Source organism: Pezoporus flaviventris, unplaced genomic scaffold (assembly GCF_033815535.1).
Source record: "Pezoporus flaviventris isolate CSIRO_AGI_PZ_B2104156 unplaced genomic scaffold, CSIRO_AGI_Pfla_v1 ptg000036l, whole genome shotgun sequence".
Lineage (NCBI taxonomy): Eukaryota > Metazoa > Chordata > Aves > Psittaciformes > Psittacidae > Pezoporus > Pezoporus flaviventris.
The window spans coordinates 15,969,437-15,997,402 of record NW_026892584.1 but is presented as its reverse complement, the minus strand read 5'-3'; the positions used below and the strand labels follow the sequence as shown (position 1 = coordinate 15,997,402).

The 27,966-nt window shown below is 39.4% G+C and overlaps 1 protein-coding gene across 22 annotated transcripts in view; it reads left to right on the top strand.

The window, feature by feature from the left end:
- The window catches only part of GPHN (gephyrin), a 304,092-nt gene that overhangs the window by 6,528 nt on the left and 269,598 nt on the right, over positions 1–27,966 (top strand). For 2 of the 22 annotated variants that reach the window (XM_061463326.1, XM_061463328.1), the window contains exon 2: positions 3,684–3,760. The exons of the other annotated variants lie outside the window; for them this stretch is intronic. The gene's annotated coding sequence lies outside the window, so the exon portion shown is untranslated. The remainder of the gene's footprint in view (positions 1–3,683; positions 3,761–27,966) is intronic. 22 annotated transcript variants of the gene reach the window in all.

Sequence of the window (27,966 nt, the reverse complement as noted above, 5' to 3'; positions counted from 1 at the left end):
TATTATGCTTTCATTTACTTTTCTAGATTTATATTTGTCCCTTTTCTGGTATTGTGGGAAAAATCTCTGTGCTGCTTACCTTAAAAATTAGTGATTGCGGTTTTCAAGAAAATTAACTTAGTTCTGGGATAACCTTTAGTTGATTTGCTGTCTCTATAATAACATAGTATCTGACCATCAGCCCATGCTTTGGAGTGTCTAGCATACAAAAGTCTGATACACAGACTCAGAATTTCTCCTCTGTAATGTTGATTCATCTGTATCTATTTCTCTGTTTGCTTGTTTGTTTTTTTCAAGTAAGAGAGAAGAGCATCTTTGTTGAGAGGTGCTTTTATATTGTACTACAATGTCACTCATAGCCTTTTCTGAAAATGCCTATCTTGAAATTTCTAATGTTTTGCAAACAAGTTTATTTTACAATGTCTATGTGAAGTGAAAGTTAAGATTTTCTTTCTTAGCTTGAACAATTGAAAAAGCAAAAAAAGTTTATTTTGAATATGTGGGAAAATACTTTTGATTGAAACAGTTTTGCTAATGGGCTTGAATTTTTTTTTTTTTTTTTTAATGAGCAAATATAGTTTTTATTGCCTGCAATTTGAGAGATTGATATCATGCTGCAGGAGGACATGACAACTAAAAGTAAGAACAAATTTTAGCACTTGTTAGATGTTTATAAGGTCTTAACATGCAGGTTAAATAAAAGAAATAATTTACATTCTGTTCCTACGTGTAGAAGTAGAACACAACTCTTCTTGTATTGAAATGGTCTCATAACAGTAGTCTTGTGTATGACAGAATTCTTCTTGAAAGTTTAGCAGAATGACTGAAAAAGCTGTTCTTGGAAAAGAAGAGGGTAATAAACAACCACATGGGAAATGAGCAGGTAACAGCCTTTTTTATGTGGGATATTTTTAATTAATGAATAAAGTAGCATAACCTTTTACTTTTCTCAGTTGTTTTGTGATTAAAAAAAGTAAGTGAAGTTTACAAGCAACGGTAATTGCATAAAAAAGTGCTTGGGAAAAATAGGCTTAATTAAGCCTATCTTAGAAAATCTCATTTTGCAAGAGATTTGTGTGTGATGTTTTGTTTACTTCTTTTGTTTTCATACTAATTTACTGAGGTCTGTTTTATGCCTAACTTGCCAAGTGGAAAAAAATTAGCATAAGCCCTCAAGAATAATCTCCTTTACGTACAATTTGCAAAATCCTGTAAAACTGGGCTCTATCCTACTATTACAAGGTGGGTGAATGGTATTAACGGTATTCTGTAAGGAGTAAAACACATCATCTCTTCTCATACTATGAGATAAATAGCAAAACTTCCATTGACTGACTTCAGTGATTAAGTTAATATCTGAGTATTGCAAAACTTAGTTCTGAGCAGTGAAGTGGTTTTTGATACATACCAATACCCAAAAGAACTGACTCAATGTTAGTCTGGCTCCATATGCAAGTGATTTACCTAGAACACTAGTCTTTAATGGTTCATTATGTATTCAACATATGAAGTGTATAAATAGTCCCATAGAGTAATAAGTATTGCATACATACTTAGGACTGCAACAATAGAATTGCATGCTTCTCAGATAAACTTTTTTGTTTTGTAATTAAACGTTATCAGTTATGTAGTAGAGTGAAGAAGCAGAATGCTTGTGGGCTTGAAACTATAAAATTTTGGGGGCTTTTAAGTGCTTACTGTGTGGTTATGAAATTCTTCATTTCCTTCATTGTACTTTATATTGGAGGGAAATTTTAATCCATGTGGAATATTTTTCATTCAAAAAATCTTCTCATATGTTGTTGGTTTTCCTCCATATGTGACTTTTGAGACCTGAAATTGGGAAGTAGAAATTTAAGTATGTGGTATTGTCGTATGGTTTTGATAGTTTGCATTTTGTTTTCTTTTGTTTTGGCTGGTGGATTTTTCGTGTGTGTGTGGTTTTTTTAATGTACGCTGTGGGAGATTTAAATTCATACTGAAGTCTGTGAAGTGAGCAGAATAATTTTTATTCAGAATCATTTTATGGGAAGCTGTATGGATGAAGAGCAATATAAATCAAAAATTAAAATTAATTGCAGTGAAGTATCCTGCAGATCTGACTCAAAAGGGGAAGGTTCCTAGGGTCTCTATGAATGACAGAATAGGCAGATTGCTGTTAAAAAAAAAAAAAAAGATAACACTCCCTTTTTTCTTAGCAAGCTGCTTTTGATGCCCTGGGATAGGCCATTTAGGGAGCGATTGATAGCAAGGCCTGAGATGAAGTCTGTACAGCTCTCAACCAGTAATTCTTGAGGAGACACTGAATGTAGGACTAGTTAGGAATTTGGCAGGCCCATAGACTTCTACTCTGCTATTTCTTACCTCTTCCTGAAACAGTTTTCATGGGATTCTTATGTCAGACCAGACTGTAAAAGAGAAGATGGTGTAGGGCAGGTACATATTCTTTTACTTAGGTACTTGCAAATTTTGTCTTAGGAAAGTTTGGGTGGTGGTGCATGTTTCTGGAAGAAGAAAATTTCCCAGAATTCAAGTAGTAGGTAGTTTCCCATTGGCATGGTCTTTTGTATTCTGTAGAGTAGTGGTATAGCAGTGTAGACGGTAAGAAGCCAGAGGCTTACTATGTACTCCTCTATGTCAGAATCTTCATCTTGGGGGGGAAAAAAAGTCAGGACAAAACAGCAAGATGCCTAAAAGTAGGTACATATCTGGTGAGAAAAATACCTGTCGTTTCCAGAAAAAGCAGAAAACCCCAAAGATTAAAGGGAACAGCTACTTTTTTTTTTTTATTTTTTTACCATCATTGTATTTTTGGTTGTCTAAATTCTCAAGGGAAAACATTAAATAAGCCTACAGCAAACCAAGGATCTTCAAAGTCAGCTTCTTGGAGAAATGAGCAGTAAATTAAGCATACTGAGGAGGAATGTTGTGAAATATATCTTTTAAAGATAGTGCAGGGACAAAGTGTTTTGGTGGATAATAATGAGAAAACTCCAGAAATGCTGGGAGAAAGTCACAACAGATACATGTATGTATGTGACTCCCTCCAATTAAAACTTCATAATTGCTGTTACAGTCTGATTTAATACTTTGAGAAAATTTGGAGATTATTTTAGAACAAACAGTATATAAAGTGGAGAGTCGAGAGAAAGTTTTTGTAATTCCTTCCCAAATAGTCACTCTAATGTTGTTCGATAGATGTATGTAGTAAATCAGTGAGGTATAACTCCCTAGCTACTAGCTTTAGCTAAATCTAAATGAAAGTACTTCAAGTTATTTAAAAGGCTATTTTAATGACCATTTTAATTGATCAGGCTGAAAATTCTTGGGGAGTGAGGGGGAGAATGCAAATCCCTCCCATTTCAAGGGACTTCAAGCCATTCTGGACATGCAGATTTTTGTTCTGGTGCTTATTTAGGAAAATAAAAGAAGAAACCAGTAAAAGGTACATAGAATAAATCAGGAGTCTTAAGAGGGTGCTGAGATTTTGAGAGAAATCTTGTAACTTTTTCAAGTAGGTGTGACTACAGAGTAGTGCTGTAGGGCATAACTCTTTGAGTGGAAGGCAAGGCACAGAGCTTCAGGAAGGTGGGAATGGTCATATTAATAAGATATATATGGTTCAAGTTGAATGTATTTAAACTGCTCCAGAACCTGATGCTATTCTGACATCTGTTTTTCAGGAACATACTCTGTTCTGCAGCAGGGAGGTATGCTGTAAAACCTTAAGGTCTGATCTTGTCAGTCAAATTCCAGCAGGGTAAGAATTAAAACTATTACTAGTGTTTCAAATGTGCAGGAGCTTCTTATCTAAGTAATACTCAAGCTTTTTTCCTAAGCATCGAAGGTAAAAATGGAAATTCTGAAGTTCGTGTTGAAAGCAACTGCTGAAAAAAACAACTGCTAAAGAATTTCCTGTGATAGTTGAGCTTCAACCTGCCTTTTCCTATTTCTTTATTCCGAAGGGTGTAGTTCTAGTTTATGCACAATGGTTTCAGTACATGACTTTTCTCTTTGGTTTGGCAGCTGATCAAAGAGAAAGAGTGAAAATATTAGTTGTCATTTCACCATTGTTTCATCAGAAAAGGGTTGAAGTAGATTTATTTTATTTTTTTTTTGGTGTGCTTTGATGAGCAGAACATCTTTCTGTAAAAGGCGTCTGAGGCAAATTTTGGTATAGCATTAAACTGGGACATCATGGATTATCCTTAATATTAGGAAAATCTCTTAATTCCTTGTTAGTGTGTCTTATGTTTTCTGATTGTTATATGTAAGATGCTGTAAGGACTCATCAAATCATAAGGGAGATTTAGATGTGAAATAGTAATCACTTTCAGTATTTCTTACCAGAATAGTAGCAGCTTTTGGTACCCTCCCCAATAATTTTAGCAAGTCTCTAGATTATTCTTAATATCTTTTTTCTGCACCAAACACCTGCTAAAAATGTTCTACCTGTGCTTCACCCTCTAGAAAGTAAATTCAGCTGTGCATGTGAAAAGTATGTAGACAAAAACACTTTCAAATGGAATGGGTGAGATCTCATTAGCATCTAGAAAGTATCTAACAATTAGGGCGCATTCAAGAGCTTCCTCTATGTTTAAGATATTGTGAAAACATCAGCCTGGAGCCGTTTGAGGCAGTAGCGAATTATATATATTGTGATTCATTCAAAGCATGAATTTAAACTTAACCCCCTCGATGGTGACATTCCAAGTAGTAGCCACTGCAGGAAAAAACAGGCAGATGCAGAAATTCTTTGTATTTGGATAAGTAGGTGCTCTCTTAATTCTTCAAAGATGAGTAGGTGATTAAAAAAAAAAAGAACAAACCTTTGCTTTCATGCTGTATCTACGTAAGTCTTTTGACTGTAATTCTGTAACTTACACTGTAACTTAGACTGTAGGACTGTAACTTAACTTTTGTGATTTCATTAAATTTAAGTGAAGTCTGCGTTGGTAAGTAGTACAGCCTCAGAGAAGCAGACTTGTAGAGCAAACAACTTTCTACCAGGAGCTTAAGATTCACACCATTCACACGGTATTTTGCTTCGTGCTAGCTCAAAAACCATGGAGCGAAATGTAAGTAATGGTTGGAGGGAGTGCATTAGATCCATTCTTGGAGTACATGTTGTTTAGTTTTATCCAAAATGAATTCGGCATTTGTGCTTTGATCCTCTGCATTGTGAACCAAAGTATGGTGATTTGGCATCATCAGGAGCTGGCTTGAAATCCACACTCTTGAACCAAACTGAAACAAAAGTATAGACACAGTATTTGCTGGTTTTTGCCTTCTCAAGATTGTGTGTGCTTCCTACAATTCTTGTGCATACCAGAGAGATCTTCCAGTACGTAGTGCTGAGCAGGTCTTCAAGTAGGTAGTGTCTGCAGAGATACCAGCTCTTGGACTGTTCCTGTGCATTTTGTGAGGGTGGTGTGGGTGAGGGCATGTCCTTTGAATCTTTGGATACTCTAGAGAAATTACCTAAACAGGTGTTAAGAGATGCCTTTTGTTAACTAGCCTTGAAATAACTCTTAACTTAAGCTAGCTTAAAGTAAAGTTCAGTAGTAAGTAAAAGCATTTCAGACATCCAAAATGAGCTACACAATTACAATTTTTTATAAAAGCTATAGATGAAGAATAACAGAAAAAGCATGTTTACACTAATACTGAGTTTGAACAGGCCCTCCCTGTACCTACCTTGTCTTTAGGAAAATACATGCAGCACTTTGTCAGGGTTTTTATCTTCCTACATTCACTACTTCTCAAGCTGTGTTATTCAGAGATAATTTTCTTCTGGTGTACCATGCAGTCTGCTATAACTGGTCACAGTTTTAGAGCCCAGCAGGACTTTGTCCTGATTTAATCTTGTGCCTTGTGGAATTTTAGGTATAGTTCTGTCATCACTGTTGATTCTTACTGCCATGCTGCACTGTGCTGGCATAACCTGTTGTGTGCCTATGCAGGCAGGGAACTGAAAAAGCTGAAACTTAACCTGACAGAAAAAAGGATCCTTTCCTCCTGAATCAGCTGTGTGATCTGGTTCAGCACTGGGCTCTGCAAACTTGTGCTCCACTATGTGAATGATAAGCAAGGGTAGCAATTTGTTACCTCTACTGTAAATCCTTTAGACCTTGTTCTTTCTTTCATACTCTTCTATTCTGCCATTTTTCAGTCTATGTAAAATAAAATTAAGTGGCTAAGCTAATGGAAAACTACTCTGCTTTCTGGGAGATTAGTTTTCTGCAGCCTTTAAAAATTAAAACAGCTTAGCGAGGGACCTCAGGTGTGCCAGTGTGAGGGAGACTCTGGTTTGCACAGGTGGGGTAGGTAAGGGTGGGAGAAGGGACTTCTGCTTTCTCATCACAGTGCAAAGAGATGTACTCATGTTGGTTTTCTGCACTTCACCTACATTAATTCGGAAGATAGTCTTGATGCTTCTTTATCTAATCAAGTGTTGTCTCCTTTCTTGTAAGTGTTGCTTTGTCAAGTCGGGTATCCTCTCACTGGTATTTGCTAGCTTGTCCTGATTGATGAGCAAAGACACTGCCTCTACTCAATAGTAAGTAGGAAAAAACATAGTGAAAGGAGGGAATGATTTGCCCATTATAGGAAAATATTCTGAGGAGGGGATTAAGTCAAGACATTTTTCCCATTTTGTATGTAAACTTCTTTAACTTGTGAGTAGTAGTTAAGTGAGTATGAAGGCTATGCTATAGGCATTTGTGCTTAACAAAGAGCTGAACTTTGTTAAGTTTGATAACTGGCACATGGTAGGTAACTAGAGAAGCTGAAAATTAGAGTTTTGCAGCATTAAATTTGGGAAAAGGTGAACACTATGTTATGCATTTACTGGCAAGTAGGGTCTCTCTTGATTAATGTGTTACTTCATAATAGTCAAAACTTCTAACATTTAGTTTTTGTAACTTAACTTAGTATAGTATGCCTGACAACTAGTTTGAAGTTGATATAAGTAATATATATACATACATATACAATGTATTATATTCTATATCAAATAAGTATGTATATGATAAGTATATCAAGTAAGTATATATGTGTATCTGTGTGTGTTGCCTATATGTGTATGAAATTGCCTATTTCTACCAGATCTAATTTGCCCTCTGCTTGGGGGGGCTACTTTGGCACCCATGAGTCTGTCATCTTACTTAAACTCAGTATAGTTTTTCTATCCTTACCAATTATATTAGCTAATAGGATAACTTAGAGAATACTAACCTGATGTGGACTAAAAGGCAGTTGATAAGCGATTGACTTATTTTTTGTTTGTTGGACACCTGTCTGTACACCAACTATTTAAACATCTGAGTGCAAGATAATTTTTTAATTTCACTTTTGTCCTGCATACCTTCTTGCTGACCTGAAAAGAATCATTGCCTTTCTCTTGAGTGGACTGTTACCCATGTGATGGAACAACTACTCACAAGCATCAGCTAGTTGGGTGAGGCTTTGGGATTCTTGATATTTCCTTAAAAATGGGGAGGGATTAGGATGATGAAGAGTATGTAATTTAGTTATATAATTGTGGTCAGTGGACTATGTGCATTTATTTTAGGCTTTATTTCATTACAGATCTGCAGTAAAGTCTGCTGGTCCATGCATTTGTCCAGTATTACATGTTTCCATGGTTTCCATGGCTACTAATTATGTATTGGCTGTGCATATTCAGTATTAAGATAACATCTACAGTGGATATATGATTTTTAACTAGCAGAAAATACTGAAATGCTGTAGTCACTGATAAAGCAATCCTAACATTAAAAGCCACTCCTTCTAGGACAAAATGTTAAAGATAATAAAAATGGAATTTTATGGGAAGTGGGAGAAAAAGGCAGTATAGACAGGACTGATAGCCACATTAAATAAATCAGAAGTATAGGTTCTAGCAAAGAATGTAGAGACTGAGGTTATGCAAGTGAGGCTAGAAGGCTGTTAATGGAAAGCAGACTATCTAAATAGGGAAGAAGATTTGTGTGCTTAATGATTATGCCTTTGTAGGTACCTTCAAGCATCCCATTCACAAGAAAAGTTTTAACACATTGATTAACAAGGACAAAATCAGGTAACTGTATTTATATAAACAAATAAACTAAATACACCAAATTTTTGTAATCCCAATAGTCTCTCCTTGAAACTCTCTCACTCAGAATACCTTATTCAAAGTAGACAAGAATTGACTCTCTTAACATTTCTTTATGATTAATTAATCTTCTACTCATTTTATTTATCATAGAATCATAGAATAGTTAGGGTTAGAAAGAGCATAAGATCATCTAGTTCCAACCCCCCTGCCATGGGCAGGGACACCACACACTAAACTATGTCACCCAAGAGTGTGTCCCACCTGGCCTTGAACATCACAAGGGGTGAAGCATTGGGCAACCTGTTCCACTGCTTCACCACCCTCACAACAAAGAACTTACTCTTTATCTCTAACCTGAACTTCCACTGTTTAAGTTTAAACCCTTTATCTCTTGTCCTGTTAATACAGTCTGTGATGAAGAGTCCTTCTCCAGCATCCTTTCAGGCCCCCTTCAGATACTGGAAGGCTGCTCTGAGGTCTCAACGCAGCCTTCTCTTCTCCAGGCTGAACAGCCCCAGCTTTCTCAGCCTATCTTCATACAGGAGGTGCTTGAGCCCTGTTATCGTCCTTGTGCTCCTTCTCTGGACTTGCTCCAACAGTTCCATGTCTTTCCTATGTTGAAATTCATCCCGCCTAGATAACTAATCCTGTCCTTATGATCTCGTTTATTCCAGAAAAATTGTTCATACATGTGGTGAACAACATGCGAGCTGATCCAGATGATAGTATTTTACCAAGTTAGTTTTCAGTGAATTTCTCTTGGTTTACTATGAATAAACGCTTGTGCCCACACAGTAGAGATGTGATCAAGTTGCTGCCAGTAGAAAGAAGGTGGGATTTCTAGTTTGTTTTTTTTTTTTTTGTAATATTGCATGAGGAAAAAATGGTCTTTGGCAAAGGCGTTAGTGTTCCATGTTCTTAGGGAATATACTCTTGTCAGGCCTTCAAAACTTGGATTGCTAATGCAGCGCACTTTTATCAAACTTCGGTTGGAAAAATCAGAAGTTACACTTGTTTAAAAAGACCAAAGGGATATGATCACATCTGGTAGCCTTGTGCACTACCTGTTGTACACTGATTGCAATTTGAGTTGATGACCTGAGGTTACATACAGTGGTCCAAAACTCAGTTGCCCTCCATTCACTTTATCACGCTCACAGAAGCATATGCTGTTTGTGAGTATTTTTCTTGGATTCAAAATGGTTGACTTCCTGTTTTCGAAGTGATTGTACTACTTCTGGTGATGTCTGGTTGACCTGTGAATCTGCTCCTACTTTATTAGCGTTTTGTCTTCTTTCAGGAGATGGTTAGATTCCGTTAATTTTAATAACTTTTCTTTATCAGCTTGTATACAACTATTGGGTATTTGACGAGGTTTCAGAATTTAGTTGTGGGTCCTATTATAACTGATACAAAATCCCAAGGTTTTAAAAAAAGGTGGCGGGGGTTAAGTACTCCTAGGATTTTGAGCAGTTCTTTCCCTTCACCTCCTCACCATGTGTGAGCACACTTTCTTAATGCTTGCAAGAGAATAAAGCATTAAAACCCCCCACACCATAGCTCCTCTTTAAAAACAATGGAAGATAAGTAAGGGCAACAGATTTTTGCCATCTTCTTCTTCCATGTCTGACTTTTCATCTTTAATGTGGTTTAAATTGTGCTGGCTAAATACTGGAAATGGCTTTTCAGTGCTTTTCTGCTACTTTTGTATTGAAAATACTTTTCAGTTACTGTTATTTCTGTTCTTGTGTAAATCTTGTTCTTTGTGAATTGACAAAGCCATGCTTCCTTTGGGACTGACAGTCATCTTTTGTTACCTAGTATCACAGTATCACACAGTATCACAGTATGTTAGAGATTGGAAGGGACCTCGAAAGATCATCTAGTCCAATCCCCCTGCCGGAGCAGGAACACCTAGATAATGTTACACAGGAATGCGTCACACAGTATCACAGTATGTTAGAGATTGGAAGGGACCTCGAAAGATCAACTAGTCCAATCCTCCTGCCGGAGCAGGAGCACCTAGATAATGTTACACAGGAATGTGTCCAGGTGGGTTTTGAATGTCTCCAGGGAAGGAGACTCCACAACCTCCCTGGGCAGCCTGTTCCAGTGTTCCGTCACCCTCACTGAGAAGAAGTTTCTTCTCAAGTTTAAGTGGAACCTCTTGTGTTCCAGTTTGTACCCATTACCCCTTGTCCTATCATTGTTTGCCACTGAGTAGAGCCTGGCTCCGTCCTCGTGACACTCCCCCTTTATATATTTATAGACACTTATAAGGTCACCCCTCAGTCTCCTCTTCTCCAAACTATAGAGACCCAGCTCCCTCAGTCTTTCCTCATAAGGGAGATGTTCCACTCCCCTAATCATCTTCGTTGCCCTGCGCTGGACTCTCTCCAGCAGCTCCCTGTCCTTCTTGAACTGAGGGCCCAGAACTGGACACAATACTCCAGATGCGGTCTCACCAGGGCAGAGTAGAGGGGAAGGAGGACCTCTCTCGACCTACTAACCACCGCCCTTCTAATACACCCCAGGATGCCATTGGCCTTCTTAGCCACAAGGGCACAGTGTTGGCTCATGGTCATCCTGTCGTCCACTAGGACCCCCAGGTCCCTCTCCCCTACACTGCTCTCTAACAGGTCGTTCCCCAACCTATACTGGAACCTGGGGTTGTTCCTGCCCAGATGCAGGACTCTACGCTTTCCCTTGTATATTTCATCAAGTTACTCCCTGCCCAACTCTCCAGCCTGTCCAGGTCTCGCTGGATGGCAGCACAGCCTTCTGGCGTGTCAGCCACTCCTCCCAGCTTAGTGTCATCAGCAAACTTGCTGATAGTACACTCAATTCCCTCATCTAAATCATTGATGAATATATTAAATAATACCGGTCCCAGTACTGACCCTTGAGGCACTCCACTAGTTACAGGCCTCCAACTAGACTCAGCCCCATAGACTACAACTCTCTGGCTTCTCTCCTTCAGCCAGTTCGCAGTCCACCTCACTACCTGATCATCCAGTCCACACTTCCTCATTTTAGCCGTGAGGATGCTGTGGGAGACTGTGTCAAATGCTTTGCTGAGGTCAAGGTAGACCACATCCACCGCTCTGCCATCATCCATCCACCGTGTTATTTCCTCATAAAAGGCTAAGAGATTGGTCAAACATGATTTCCCCCTGGTGAAGCCATGTTGACTGCCCCTCATAACCTTCTTATCCTTGATATGCCTTAAGATGGCACCAAGGATAAGGTGTTCCATCACTTTCCCAGGGATGGACATGAGGCTGACCGGTCTATAGTTACCCGGGTCCTCCTTCTTGCCCTTTTTGAAGACTGGAGTGACATTTGCTTTCCTCCAGTCCTCAGGCACCTCTCCCGTTTCCCAAGACTTGGTAAAGATGATGGAGAGTGGTCTAGCAATGACTTCCGCCAGTTCCCTCAGCACCCGCGGGTGCATCCCATCTGGACCCATGGATTTATGGATGTCCAGATTGCTCAACTGGTCTCTAACCCATTCCTCATCGACTAAGGCAAACTGCTCCGTCGACCTGACTTCATCTAAGGTCTCAGGGGTACAGGGCTCTTCAGGACTGCCCGCAGCAGAGTAGACAGAGACAAAGAAGGCATTCAGTAACTCTGCCATCTCTGTATCTTCTGTCACCAGGGCACCCATCTCGTTCATCAGTGGGCCTACATTGCCTCTGGTGTTAGTTTTGTCTGCCATGTATTTGAAAAAGCTCTTTTTGCTGTCTTTGACCCTTCTTGCCAGGTTTAATTCTAAGGATGCTTTAGTCCTCCTAGCTGCCTTCCTACATCCTCTAGCAGCAGCCTTATATTCCTCCCAAGTGGCCAGCCCCTCCTTCCATGACCTGTAAACTCTCCTCTTCCACTTGAGCATACCCAGCAATTCCCTATTTAGCCACGCAGGTCTCTTGGCCCTCTTCCTTGACTTTCTACGTGTCGGGATGCTCCGATCTTGAGCACGGAAAAAGCAGTCCTTGAATGTCAACCAACTATCTTGGGCCCCTTTACCTTCAAGCAGCCCTGCCCATGGGATTTCTCCTAGCAATTGCTTGAAAAGACCAAAGTTTGCCCTGCTAAAGTCCAGGGTTGCAATTCTACTTGGTATTCTACTAGTCCTGCCACACAAGATCCTGAACTCCACCATCTCGTGGTCGCTGCAACCAAGGCAGCCCTCAACCCTTACTGCTTCGACCAGATCCTCCTTGTTAGTGAGGATGAGATCCAGCAGCGCTCCTCTCCTGGTCGGCTCATCCACCATTTGCAGGAGGAAGTTATCATCCATACACTGGAGGAACCTCCTGGACTGCGGCTGGGTTGCCGAGTGGTCCTTCCAGTAAACATCAGGGAAGTTAAAATCCCCCACGACGACCACGGCCTGTGACTGTGAGGCCGCTCTCAGCTGCCTGTAGAAGGCCTCGTCAACTTCCTCACCCTGATCCGGTGGTCTGTAACAGACACCTACAACAGTATCCCCCCTGCTAGCCTGCCCCTTAATTCTCACCCACAGACTCTCAACTCGCTCATCATCTGTCCCTGGACAGAACTCGGTGCATTGTAGTTCCTCCCGCATATAAAGAGCAACCCCACCACCCCGCCTGGCTGGCCTGTCTTTTCTGAAAAGGACATAGCCTTCCATGACTATATTCCAGTCATGTGAGCTGTCCCACCACGTCTCTGTAATTGCCACCAGATCATAATCTCCTGACTTAACACAGGTTTCCAACTCCTCCTGCTTATTTCCCATGCTGCGCGCATTGGTGTACAGGCATTTCAGGGAGCGAGCTGAGCACACCGATTTCACCCTAGGATTGTAGGAGGCCTCCCAGTCTTCATTAATTCTGGAGCGCTGCCCCACTGGGGCAAGCCCAGCTACAACCCCATCCCCCTTCGAATCTAGTTTAAAGCTCTCCAAATGAGCCCTGCTAATTCGTGCCCCAGCATCCTTTTCCCTCTGTGAGACAAACCTTTCTCACTTGTCATTGTCCAGACTGGTGCCCTATAAAACCAGCCGTTATCAAAGAATCCAAAGCCCTGCCTGTAGCACCAGTCTCGAAGCCAATTGTTCATGAACTGAATCTTCCCATTCCTTCCCACATCAGTGGAAGATGGAAGGAGAGAGGAGAAGATCACTTGAGCCCCAGACTCTTTCACCATCCGCCCCAAGGCCCTGTAGCCTTTCTTCATCCCCCTCAGACTGTGGGAAGCAGCTTCCTCCCCACCTGTCTGGAAGACCAGCAGCGGGTAGTAGTCTGTTGGGTGCACCAGGTTGGGGAGCGCCCTGGTGATATCCCTGATCCGGGCTCCAGGCAGACTACACACTTCCCTATGATGAGGGTCAACTCTGCATATCGGGCCCTCTGTTCCTCTCAGAAGGGAATCCCCTACTACAATGACCCTTCTTTCTTTCTTAACAGAGGCAGTCTTGAGGTGCAAAGTCGACTCCCTTTTCCTATGTGGCCTTGTGGGCTGGCCTTCCCCCACATTCTCACCTACCTCTCCTTCAAGATCCAGGGCCTCGAACCTATTACGGAGGGACACCTGGGGAAGCAAAATAATACAAATTATATTGAAAATTTATACAAATTATATTGACAAATTATATTGAAATTTGTCTTAGCAGTGTTATTTACTTCTTTATTTTTTTTTCCTTTGGGTGTATGTGTGTTGATGCAGAGTTTGTTGATCAAATATGTTGGTGGATAAAGAACTGGCTGGATGAGCATACGCAAAGAGTTATGGTCAACAGCTCAATGTCCAGCTGGAGACCAGTAACCAGTGGTGTCCCTCAGGGATCGGTGTTGGGACCCGTCTTGTTCAACATCTTTGTTGGTGATATGGACTGTGGGATTGAGTGTGCCCTTCAGCCAGTTTGCCGACAACACCAAGCTGTGTTGTTCAGTTGATACGCTGGAGGGAAGGAATGCCATCCAGAGGGACCTCGACACACTTGTGAGGTGGGCTGATGCCAGCCTCATGAAGTTTAACCATGCCAAGTGCAAGGTCCTACACCAGGGTCGGAGCAATCCCAGGCATAGCTGCAGGTTGGGCAGAGAAGAGATTCAGAGCAGCCCTGCGAAGAAGGACTTGGGGGTGTTGGTTGATGAGAGAATGAACATGAGCTGGCTTCAGTGTGTGCTCGCAGCCCAGAAAGTCAACCGTATCCTGGGCTGCATCAAAAGGAGCATGACCAGCAGGTCAAAGGGGGTGATCCCCTCTGCTCTCATGAGACCTCACTTGGAGGATTGTATGCAGTTCTGGTGTCATCAACATAAAAAGGACATGGAACTGTTGGAACAAGTCCAGAGGAGGGCCATGAGGATGATCTGGGGGCTGGAGCACCTCCTGTATGAAGACAGGCTGAGAAAGTTGGGGCTGTTCAGGCTGGAGAAGAGAAGGCTGCGTGGAGACCTCATAGCAGCCTGCCAGTATCTGAAGGGGGCTTATAAGGATGCTGGGGAGGGTCTCTTTGTTAAGGACTGTAGTGATAAGACAAGGGGTAAGGGGTTAAAATTTAAACAGGTGAGGTGAGAACCTCTTGAATACAACTAATTGAGAGTTTTCTCATAGAATTTAGTAAAAATGTCAAGTGCCTGTTTTCTTGAAACTGTTTTGTTTGGAACTGCTTTGAGTTGATCTTACCTGGAATCTTAGGATTTCATTGTCATATTTACCTGTATCTCTTCTCTTTTTCCCTTTTTATTTTTTTTTCAATTTTTTTTTCCTTTTTTTTTTTAATCTGATAGCTGACAAGGCGTCTCTTCGCTTTGCCTTGCTTGATGAAATACTTTGGCTTCCTCTTTTCTTAGTATATGTTTAAGTAGATTGTTTTCCCTGTCTCACGGCCTTTAAAAGTTATCATTTTTTACCACAGTGTTAATGTTGATTCCCCCCAACCCAAGATTACTTTTTTTTTTTTCCCCTGTGTTTCTTTCATTTTGCACCCCGTGAACTTTCATGTAGTCTGTTGTCCAGGAGGTTATATCTGGAGTATGTACTGCTTTAATGCTGTACAAAGGAGGTCATTGAAGAAATCACTGAACATGATTGTGGTGGGTTGACCCTGTCCACGTAGCTGAGTCCTCACCCAGACGCTTGCTCACTGCTCTCAGGTTCAATAAGGGAGACAATCAGAAAGGAAAAAGTGGGAGAACTTGTGGGTTGAGATAAGGACAATTTAATAAGTGAAGGAAAGCTAACTGTGTGCACCTCACTGATGTCAAGGAAGACAATATCCACTGCTTTCCACTTACTAAGCTAGTAATTTCCTTATAGAAAGTAGGTTTTGTTAGGCTGGGTTCTGTGTTCTGCTGCATGTTTTTATGTACCTGTTAGGTAGAAAAGCCTAGTTTGCTTTTCTATGGAGCCTTCTGCCAGGCAAAAAGTGCCTATAAAAAATTCTGTAGCTTGTTGCACTAATCTGTATCCCCCCTTTCTTCAGAAAGAAATGCAGATGTGCAAGGAAGTACACAAGGCAGTGCAAGGAAGCAGTGTCCCACTGTGTAGTTTACCATAGATTCTGGAACACAGAATCTACTACTGGTAGTAGTAGTGGTAAACCTATTGGAATACCTACTGGTAAACCCGTAGAATGAGGAAAGTCTTACAAACATCTGTTGTCTGTTTACATTTTTGGCTAATTGTTTTCCTAGAATGTGTGAATAGCATTTTAACTTCTTGTATGTGTTAGATTTTTCTAGCTGTTTAGGGGCCTTTGTAGATTAATTTCCTTTTCTTGTCCCTTCAATAGAATCAGAAGTGGAAATTCAGATTCCATACTTTCAAGGAGTTTCCTTCATAGGGGGTGGGGGGAAGTAGACATTTTAACCATGTTAGTTCCATTCAAGTCAGTGTAATATGACTTAATGTTGCTCTGAACGGTTACACAGCTATCTAGTGTCAATTATTGTGCATTGATGGTGCTTCTTAAGATAGAGACTGGCCTTTTAACCATGTTATGTGAATGTAAATGAGGAAAATCTTTTTACTGGGTGCCCAGAAAAGATCATTTAAGTAAGGACATGGTTTAAAGATGTTAAAGCTGACAATACTGCACCGTTTGTCACTGTTCTGCAGTTTATTCTGTATTGGATATAATTTCAGATATTGCATTGTGACAGATAGTATTGTTTACTGTGTAAATCTGTAGGAAATGGTTTCAGCTAACATACATTATCTTTTTGTTTATATATTTTACAGTTTTCTTTTATGTATCAAGTACTTTGCAAATTCTCAGATAAAAAGGAAGTCTTGAAATTTATATGCCAGGTAGACTACATGCTAAAAAGAAGATTTTTTTTTAAGTCTCTGAGGACAAGAACCTATAGTAAACTGGTACGTGAGGTTCTTGAATAAGCTTCAATTCTTGTATTAGCTTGGATTCACTTTAATAATCAGCTTTGACTACTCCAGCCTGACTTTTAATATGTTGTTTACTAGTAAAACACACTTCGTTGAGAATTATATATACACTATATTATAATAGTTCCATAAGTTAGTAATCCTAGAGGCCACGGTCAATGTAAGTATTAAATGTCATTTATTGAATATTTATATAACAGTCCCTGCACCAAGGGTCTGCAGATCATTTTTAAAAACAAAACTTAGCAGTTGAGAGATGCTTTTAGAGCACGCATTTTTATTTCACTTCAGATTTTCTGTCTTGAAAGAAAGTGAGTATTGTTTTAGGATTTTTTTATGCTTGAATATTGCTTCTTACTAAGCCTTTTCACCTTAAGTAATGAGGTTTGGATTTCTGGAAAGCATTACATGGACACAGCTTTGTCCTTGGTCTCATTCTCTTCGGTTCCGTAGATCTTTAACAGAATACTTTAGTATAGAACTTGTTAGCTGAATAGCTGAAATTCTGCAGAAATAGTTTTCTGTCTTCTGTAGTAAACAAAGGTTTGCATCAATTCACTAGTCTGTTCAAATTGGATTTAGAGCTATACAGTTCTCTGTGTTAGAAGTATGTAATGTATCTTTTTGTTGTACACTTTGCTCTCACAGATTCAAGAGACCTTTGATTTTCCTCATGGCCTGTCCTGATCATTGTCATCCAAGTTTTAGTTCTGGATGATGTCTAAAGTGAAGTCCCTAAACTTAAGAACAGGCTTGCAATAAAAATAGTATTTTAAGAGTAATGATTATTTGTTTCTTTAATAATTAATGTTTGCGAATGTCTTAACTTGCTGAGTCACTGCTAATCCACTGGAAATGACATACATGGAGTTATGTATTTGCCTTTCTCTTACACCTGAGGTTTTCCTTCTGATTCCATCTCCAGTCGCTCCAGGGAATAAGAATTTGAAATGAGATGGTGAAGATGCAGAGCACCAAAGGAGTTTTAACTTACTGTGGTATTTGAATGCATGTAACAGTTTCTAAAAAGAATGAACAAATACTTCACAGTTAATTCATCACATTGGTCAATCTATGTGAATATTACCTTTCTTGTGTGTTGTAAGGGTAGATTGAGGATTTTTGGAGATATTTTGGATGAAATGAAAAATAGTACATGATCCAAAAGATGTATGTTGAAAAACGCTAATAAAAAGAAAAAATAGAAAAGAAAAAGAATCTGCAGTTGACACAAGAAGGTTAGTGTTAACAGATAATGTGATGATGGATGTCAGGGGCAGAGGAAGGTGTTGAATCATTGTTTTAGAGGTGTGAGGTGGAGTTACTGGAGTTTGTGTGCTCCAGAGAGCAGCGGAAATTTTGTTGATCCATTTCTGCAAATACTTATTTGGGGATATTATGGTTGCTCTAGTGAATGCTGCATTAAAAGTAGAAGAAGCTTTGAATATGCTTTACAATGGAACGCCTTTATTCTTTCTACAGAGCAGTGCTGTTAAGAGCTGCATCCCATGCCATATACTTCTGAAATTAGAAATCATGGCTGAAAAGGTGCCCAGATTCTAAGAAGTCTTGTATTTCTGGAGAGAGGGAGATATAAATAGTCAATCAAACAAGTCTCTTTAACACTTCATAAACTAGATCCAAAAAGAGCCATAGATGTGATGATGCTTTGGTATTTCAAAATTAGTGGTTTGGACCATGCAGTGGGAGAGACGAGAACAGGGTTCAAATCATTGTGTTTTGAGCTATTGTAACGTTTTCTTTCCTGTTAGAGGACAATTAACAAAGCATGAATAATCCATCTAAGTCTTCTCTCCCAGTTCAGTGCCCTCATATTGGGCTATAGCGTGGTCCTTGTTGCTGATGGTCTGGATGCTATAGCAGTTTATTTTTTACCTGCATAGTTACCTAGCTTTAGCAGATAAGAGGCTTGTCAGCATCTGGCATTTTAGATTCGTAATTAAAGCACTCTCCTGGGAAATAAATGAGCATGTTTGAATCCCTGTAGACTAACAAGGAATTAAACCCAAGGTCATCGACTCTGTGGTACTTGCTGTAATCCAGTATGAATCTACAGGCAAAGTTCTGGGTTGGTAGTCTCAAGCCATTTGTAGACCTTTGTGCACTGTGCTGTGCTCTTACACAGCATCTGCCACTAGCCTTTCACAGCTATAACCTCTATGTTACCTTGCATATGAGCCTCTCAGCATATGTCTTGGTAGAGCTTTAGTCTTCTATAAAGTTTCCACCAGAAAAATTAAAAAGCGTTTATTACCTCTGTATCTAGGGGAATTCTATGGTATTTGTTGGATTGCATTGCATAGTACTTGAGGGCCTGAATTTTACATATACACAAAAATGTTACCGTGGATTCATTAACATGTAATGAATGCTTGGAGTGGTGCAGAGCTACCAGCCAATGAGTTGGCTTTATTCAGAGCTTGGCTCAGATGCCTCTATACAAATGCTTGTAGTATGGGGAATAAATGAAATTTGAGATGTGTATATGTCTACGGGATATGATATAATTGGCATCACAGAAACATGGTGGGATGGCTTCTATGGCTGGAATGTTGGAATGGAAGGTTATAGGCTCTTTAAGAAAGGCTAGTCAGACGTGGAGGGGGTGTAGCTATTTATGTCAATGACCAGCTGGAGAGTATGGAGCTCTCTCTGGGGATGCGTGATGGGCCAACTGAGAATTTGTATGTTAGGGTCAAAGGGAGAGCTGCAATGGGGGACATTACTGTGGAGGTCTGCTACAGGCCACCTGATTAGGGTGACTGTGTGGATGAAGCACTCTATAGGCAGATAGGAGCAGCCTCACACTTGCAGGCCCTTGTCCTCATGGGGGACTTCAACCACCCTGACATCTGTTGGAGGGAAAGTAAGTCCCAGCACAAGCAATCCAGGAGGTTCCTTGATTGTGTGGAAGACAACTTTCTCTTGCAAGTGATAGAGGAGCCAACAAGGAGAGGTGTCATGCTTGACCTCGTGCTCATCAACAGGGAGGGGATGATGGGGAATGTGAAGCTTCAAGACACCCTTGGCTGCAGTGATCACAAGATGATGGAGTTTGAGATCCTCAGGGCAGTGAGAAGGGCACACAGCAAGCTCACTGCCCTGGACTTCAGGAAAGCAGACTTTGGCCTCTTCAGGAACCTGCTCAATAAAGTTCTATGGGATAAATCTCTAGAGGGCAGGGGGCCCATGACTGCTGGTTGATATTCAGGGGTCACCTGTTCCAAGCTCAGGAGCATTGGATCCTGACAAGAAAGAAATGGGGCAAGAAGGCCAGGAGGCCTCCATGGATGGATATGGAGCTGCTGAGAAAACTCAGAGGAAAAAAAGAAGCTTATAGAATGTCAAAGTGAGGACAGGTGGCCTGGGAAGAATATAAGGACATTGTCTGGGAAGCTAGGGACAAGGTCAGGAAAGCCAAGGCCCAGATAGAATTGAGTCTGGCCAGGGATGTCAGAGATCACAGAAAAGGCTTCTATTATAGATACATTGCAAACAAAAGACAGATTAGGGATAATGTGGGCACTCTCCAGAAGGAAACAGGAGAAATGGCTACCCTGGATTTGGAGAAGGCTGAAGTTCTCAATGACTTCTTTGCCTCAGTCTTCACCAGCAAATGCTCTGGCCACACTGCTCAAGTCTTGGAAGGCAAATGCAGGGACTGTGAGAATTGACCTTAGGCCCACTGTAGGAGAGGATCAGGTTTGAGATAATTTTAGGAACCTGATGTGCACAAGTCCATGAGGCCTGAAGGAGCTGGCAGATGAAGTTACAAAGCCACTGCCCATCATATTTGGAAAATCATGGCAGTCAGGTGAAGTTATGACTGGAAAAAGGGAAATATAACTGCCATTTTCAAGAAGGGGAAATGGAAGACCTGGGAAACTACAGACCAGTCAGTCTTTCCTCTTTGCCTGGTAGGTTCATGAGGCAAATTCTCCTGGAAAGCATGCTAAGGGACATGAAAAACAACAAGGTGGTTGGTGACAGCCAACATGGCTTCACTAAGGGGAAATCCTGCCTGACCAATTTGATGACCTTCTATGGTGGGGCCATCATAGATGGCTGTCATGGTTCTGTGCAGAGCTGATGGATAGTAGCAAAGCAGTTGACGTCGTCTATTTAGACTTGTACAAAGCGTTCGACGCTGTACCGTGTGACATCCTTGTCACTAAATTGGAGATGCATAAATTCAGAAGTTCATACATAAATTTAACCATGCCAAGTGCAAGGTCCTACACCCGGGTCAGGGCAATCCCAGGCACAGCTACAGGTTGGGTGGAGAAGAGATTCAGAGCAGCCCTGCAGAGAAGGACTTGGGGGTGTTGGTTGATGAGAAACTGAACATGAGCCGGCTTCAGTGTGTGCTTGCAGCCCAGAAAGTGAACTGTATCCTGGGCTGCATCAAAAGGAGTGTGACCAGCAGGTTCAAGGAGGTGAAGGAGGTGATCCTGCCCCTCTACTCTGCTCTCATGAGACCCCACTTGTAGCACTATGTGCAGTTCTGGTGTCCTAAACATAAGAAGAGCATGGAGCTGTTGGAGCAAGTCCAAAGGTGACTTGAGTACTTCCCATATGAAGACAGGCTGAGAAAGTTGGGGCTGTACAGCCTGGGGAAGAGAAGGCTGCGTGGAGACCTCATAGCAGTCTTCCAGTATCTGAAGGGGAGCTACAAGGATTGCAGAGAGGGACTCTTCATTAGGGACTGTAGTGATAAGACAAGAGGTAATGGGTTTAAACAGGGGAAGTTCAGGTTAGTTATAAAGAAGAAGTTCTTTACTGTGAGGGTGGTGAGGCGCTTCAGCAGGTTGGTGAAAGTGGTAAATGCTTTATCCCTGGCAGTGTTCAAGAACAGAGCCTTGGGTGACATGGTTTAGTATGAGGTGTCCCTGCCCATGGTAGGGGGGTTGGAACTAGATGATCTTAAGGTCCTTTCCTACCCTAACCATTCTATGATTCTACCATGGATTCAGAAGCCGTACAGATGAGGAGAAAATATCAAGAATGTTTATGAAGTGTTTGAATACTATAATAGCAGTAGTGTTGGGTTTTATTGCCATTTAAATGAAAATGTTTTAGCATTCAGAAAGTTCTTGGGTCACCCAGCCTGGAAGTACACCTGAAAGGATAAAGGTGCTGAGCAGTCAGCATTTCCTTACAGTTTAAGGTAAATAATATATATATATACATATATATATATATGGCAAATGATTAAAAAAAAGAATAAAGAAATAAAATATGAAGTCTATTCTCCTCAGCTCCGTTTTTCACTTGACTTGATAAATAAATCCTTGATGTAGTTCATTGTAATTTTTTAGTTAGTTACACTTACTATTTTTGCAATTGTATTTCCAACCCCCCCCCCCCCCCCTTTTCCCACCGGTAGTGGTACTTCCATGCAAAATGGAAGTTACTCAAAATGGTTGATGTTCGCTTCTTTTTTACATTTGTTCGTTCCTGAAAAAACGTACTGTGTCTTCAATTGTTTCCTGGACTTTTTTAAATCTGATAAGAAAAATGGTCCTGAAAAAGATGAGAAGTGCTGATATGACCTTGGCCATATCTTAGCTAGCAGGTGCCTTTAGAATAAGATGGTACTGCATCATAATTTCCTGATGAGTTACAGCATCATGATGGCATGTGCTCCCACTCAGAATCTATTTTAAGAAATGACAGAAGCACTTTCTTATAATTAATCTTGTGCTCAAAAATACTGGATTGGAGTGAAGACAGTCTACAAAGTAATGACGTTTTGGAGATCAAAAGAGAACTAATGGAAAAGTAGTTAATTTGTATATTAAAAAAAACTTGGCAGGAAAAAAATCATCTCTGGTTTTTGTATTTGTCTAAATGTCCGTATAACAGATTAGTATAACAGAAGAAATAGTAAAGATGGCCTCAGACATGTGGGCCGTTTTGTTAGGCAGAACTTTCAAAAACTATTTTAAGTTCAGTGCTGTAATGGCTGTTAGAAATTGCAGCATAGGTCTTGAAAACGTACAGTCAAACCTTCTGAGAAGCAGAGCATCTGATCTCTTTGCTATAGTTTCCTATTTTGACACTAGTTTCAGTTTGACAAGAAAATGTAGGCATTTTCTTAACATTTGAGGCACAGAGACTGTAAGGGGCAAGTTTTCGTCTTAAGGCTTTTCAGTATGCTGCAGATTCTGGCCTACTCTGGACAGCTCTGTATTTTCCCAGAATGAAAGGGTCCTGAAAGTGTTTGAGGATAGTCTGTACAAAAAATGTTTATTGACTTAACCTTAATAAGGTGACTACAGGTTTTTATACACCTGTTAGTTCAGAATAGCTGTATTTCAACTCAAGATATAAAACTCAGTTGCATACACTGTAAATTATTCAAGTGTAGAAAACCTTCTCCTGTAGCTTTATATTGCTATATTAGCAATATATGCTATATTAGAAAATGGGACAGCTGTGCACTGCCAGAATACAGATTAGTACTAATGCAAGAAGAAAAGTCAAGTGCTAAGCTAAATATTCTAAGTTGTGAGCCATAACATTTTGTGGTGGACCAGAGAATTTTTGCCTTCTTTCTGTGCTGCTTTTCTGCAAGCTGCCTCTTCTCTGAATATGACTAATTCCGGTCTGCTATTAACACATCACTGTTTCTTGAATGGCCTGTGGGAACAATCAGAATTTGGGAAATGGAGCACACTTCACCTAGCTTGCTTATTTTTACATTAACAAATGTAGGTAAGAAATCTTTAGGTCTCTGCAGTCTTCTGTTACAAAATTAGGACAGCGTATTTAAAGAATAAGTGCAGTGAATATGTGTGTAGCTAGAATTGCTTTATTAAATAATTTGCTATGGTAAGTTCAGAAGGCTGTTACCCCAAAGTATTAGAGGCTTCCAGCCTTTGACATGAAAATAACCAATTTTGAGAAACACAGAAACTTTCTAAAGAAGTTTGACCTATAGAACAATATTATATTTTTAAGGTTTAATTAATGGGGATCTGCTGTGGGTAAAACTGAGGTCTTTCTCTGGTCGGAAGCTGATATGCTAGTTTTGCAAAGTGTTCTGTGTTATGCAGGAAGATCATTAAATAATACAGTCATCCCTCTTTAAGTACTGGAATTCTACATTTCTACAGGGAAGGAATTTTATTTTTTTTTTTTTTAAGTTTTTTGCAAGATCCTCCATAGCAGCAGGTTTGGCATGTTAAGAATAAAGGTAGTATACCAATTCAAATCCAATCAAGGATTTCCAGATTACTCAGAAAGTGCAGTTTCTCCTGGGTCTCCAAATAGTTCTGTGTTTTGGTCATGTTTGTTTATTGTGAGCAGGTGGCCCACAGGTGTAGTTCTTGGGGTTCTGTTGAAAGATACTTGGGACACAGAATACTCGCTTTATAGGGGAAAACCCAAAAAGTAAAAGCGTGAAGAGGAGCACTTCCTTCATGACTGACAGAGAGTTTCATGTGAGCTGAACACAAATGGAAGCACATTTGAGGTAGTATTTTTTAGGAAATACCATAAGTGAAACTTTCTTTCATGTGCTCAATATTGTTCCTTTTTCCATTAAGCAGTTAATCCAAAGGTTTGGATGAGATGGAAATGTCATTGTTTTGGTCTTCACACCAGTGTAGCTTGAAGAACTTTGCTTGTTTACTAACTTTGCATGTGTGGGTACATTTCTGAGGCTCTGTTTCAGACAAGTCTAAGCATTGTGTGATGGACTGCAGTGTGAAATGGGACCTGGCAAACTAGTGGCTCCATATGAGGTCAGCTTGTTAACCTGTGGTTGTTGAAAGTGGTTGTCTGAAATGTGGGTGAACAGGAATGTTTGCCTGACGACAGGAAGTCTTGGGAAAGCCATGCTTTATTTAGTCTACTTGATTCCAGGGTTTATTTTCTTCCGTTTCTGATTTTTTTTTTGTTTGTTTTGTTGTGGTTATGTGGCTATCACATTTTTGTAAATGCTGTGTATAGAATTTTTTTTTTTTTTTAAGTATTGCTTTAGGAGATGTAAGCTTAAAAATCATCAAGGTGAGTTTCAGTCAGTTAAAATGTGTGCTATTGGCATTAGATATTACATAGTGCAATATTCCAGACCTGTTTCATTTTTAACTAAAAATGCATTTATAAAGGCATTTATAATGTGTTTAAAAATGTTCTAAAATGTTTTCTGAAATTGCTCAGCTAATTCAGAAATGCTGAATATATATGATGTATGTCCATTTGGTGGATTCCCCAAAGCCGAACACTTGTAAGATTCAGGCTGCTAGGCTATCTATTCTGGGTCATGCTTTGCCAAGAAATGTTGGACCAGATGGTCCTTGAGGTCATTTCCAACCTGGTATTCTGTGATTCTGTAAGAAATGCTGTTGGTATAGTTTCAGTATAGGATACTTTGCTGGTATGTCAGGAAAAAGTGTAAAACAACAACAGGTCTGTTAAGTGCTATGTTAAGTTTTTTCTTTATGAAGTGTTTTCTTCAACATCTAGCTTTCAAGACTTGGGCTATTGGAAATTCTGTCTTGATAATGTGATTTATTTTCTGTAATCTGCTTAATTTTTTTTTCTTAAGTTTTTCTTTAGAATTAATAAAGTCACTTAGAATTCTCTTCTGTAAAGTAATAAATGAAAGACCTGTTCTGTTTAAAGAGAAAATGGATTACTAAAAAGCAAATAACTGCCACAAGTGCCTGGCTGGCATAGCTTTACTTGCAGAGCCCTTAGAGGAGGTAGAGCATTTCCCAAAGGAGGTTTCTGCTTCCACAGCTTTGTGCAGTCTCCTGAAATGACACATGGGATGAAAATGTACTTTCTGTCTGTATCCACTCCCAGATTTTCCATGGGTTGTGTATGGTTCTTGAAGGGAAATTTTTTTTCTGCTCCTCTTCCTTCTACTTGATACAATGTCTAAGTTTCACATACTTCAGATAACTTCAGACAACTTCACATACTCTTTAAATTTACTGAAAAAAAAAAGAAAAATGTTTGGTCTTAGAATGCGTTTGAAACACTGAGGAATAAATGTTTATGATATAAAGAGCTGTTGGTATTTGCAATTGTGTATGACTTTTCTGCTTTATTATTTTTGGTATTAGCCCACAGTGTGACCAAGTCCCGTGTATATGTTCTGTGTACTTAAGGAGAAGTTCTTACAGCACAAGATTTTGTGAGATTAAGAAATTTTAAATTAAACCAGCAAAATGTTTTTAAGGTTGATTTGGATCCTTAATAAGCCTATGGAAGGGGTTGGGTTTTTTGTTTCAGTCATATAACTCCTAAACTTTGTGTTGTTCGTATTACATACTGGAAAGGTAGTTGACTGGCCTTATGAGAATTTCTCATGTACTAGTGGATTTTGAATTCATTATAGTTTTGTTTTAAAAACATAGTTGCATAATGGGGAAAATCAGTGGGTTGTGTTTTTTTTATTTTTATTTTTATTTTTTAGGGGTTTTTTTTGTTTGTTTTTAACAGTAGATATCTGGGTTTGGGCTCACTTGAGGGGTTAAAAATGCAAATACTGGCTCATTAAGTTATATGAAGGACATGGGTATCTTCTAGCATCATATTTCTGTTCAAATATCAAATGGTAAGTCAATGCTGTTACATATTCCATTTTTTAATATGAAAGAGAATGTTGCATTCTGGCAAGTCTTTTCATTTGAAGAAAATGTGAGCATGCATTTCAGCTTCCTAGTTCAGTTTCCATAGCTAGCACAAATTTCCTGTTTTTCAGCCTGCCGTTTATGAAGTGTATAATGTATATAATGTTCTTATTGGGTGGTCCTGGCATAGATTAATGTGCATGTGACACACTTAAGTAGAATAGGATACTTAGACCATATGACCAGAAAAATAAAACTAATATGTAGGGACAGGGAACACTTAACTTTTTCTGTCTTTTTCTGTGTTCAGTAGGAAAATGTAATTACCATACTGACTCAGACTGGAATCCATATGGTGTAATATCATGTTGTAATAGGCATTTTTATTTTTTCTTTCTTGTGTGTCAGTTTAACTTCTTATTGAAACAGAAGCAAAACATAGATTTTCAAGGTATTTGTCAAATCCATTAGTTCTGTTATTGTCTGTAATCTGATGTTTCTTGATCACTTTTAATTGGAAAATGTTGTGTAAGTGATATTTGTGAGGAAGCCTGAAATAGTATTTACATTTTTTTTAACCTCAAAGTTACTACAAAACCCTTCAGCAAGTATATTATATAGACTCCTACAAACAGGTTGTTTCTGTTATGTGTGGTATTGCATTGAAAGGTTTTGTTCTGATAAAAGTGAATAAATCTTTATGGATTTTACATCAAGGATTATATGTAGCATTTATAGTTTGATTTGGTTTAAAAAATTATGGCCATTGTTTCATTTTCTGCTGTTTCAAAGGTAATGTTTTTATCAGTTAGGAGGCCTCAAATTTATATATTTATGCATATATTTAAAAAATAAAAACCTGCCATGGTCTACTTAGCAGCATGTTTTCCCTTTTTCATTTTGTGTTTCTATGGCAAAAAGTTTTAGTTAATCAGGAAGCATATTTTTGAGCTTAGTGATTATTTTCAATCAAATTTGATAGAGGGATAGCAGTATTAAAAATTTTAGGTGACTCTAATCCATCTTGTTTGGTACAAGAAATGCCCACAGAAGAAGAGGCTTTTGTGCGAGTTCTTCCCTACTCAGGCAGCAAAAAATTCCACTAAAGGTACCTGGAAATGACACTTTAGTAGTTCTATCAGTCATGGAAATTCTGTTTAGTGAATAAACTGAACTGAATGTAGAAACACAGATGATTCAAATATGTAATTTTTGTTTGTCTTTTCCTTGTTACTTCTTGTTAGGACATCGTATAAGCTATATCAATATTTTTTATGATGTACTTTTTGACAGTGGCCAGTAGAAAACATTTCAAAGTTACTGCCAGTTCATCTCCAGGGAAAGTTCTTCTGACGTAAATTGGTGCAAGGTTTAAATGTGTGCACGCAATATTTGGTATAGCTTTAGTACCTCTATTTGTGGCAATAGTTTGCCTCTTTCAGTCTTACTATGTCAGTGATCTCTGTGGAACTTACTATCAATGAGATTTTTTGAAACATTGAGTTGCAGGACACTGTGCTGTCAAAAGATATGTGACTGAGATTGCATGCATTTCATAGGTTTGCAATATAGAATGGAAATGAAAATGGGTTGTAAATGAAGAGGTCTTGTACCAGGAAGCAGGAGGCAACCAGGTCTCTGCACAAGTGAAGAGATTTAACCTTAAAAAAAAACAACAAAAAAACCCCAAACAAACAAAAAGCCAACCAAACAAAAAGCACATAAAGTTTAATTTTTTTCTCTATACTAAATATCAGGTTTAATCTATGGTTTTGCAGTAAAGAATTATAAACACTCTTGGATTGCATACTCTTGTTATTTTAAGGAAACTTAATGAGCAAATACAGGGTTATACTGTGTGTTCCAGCTCTAGTCTCT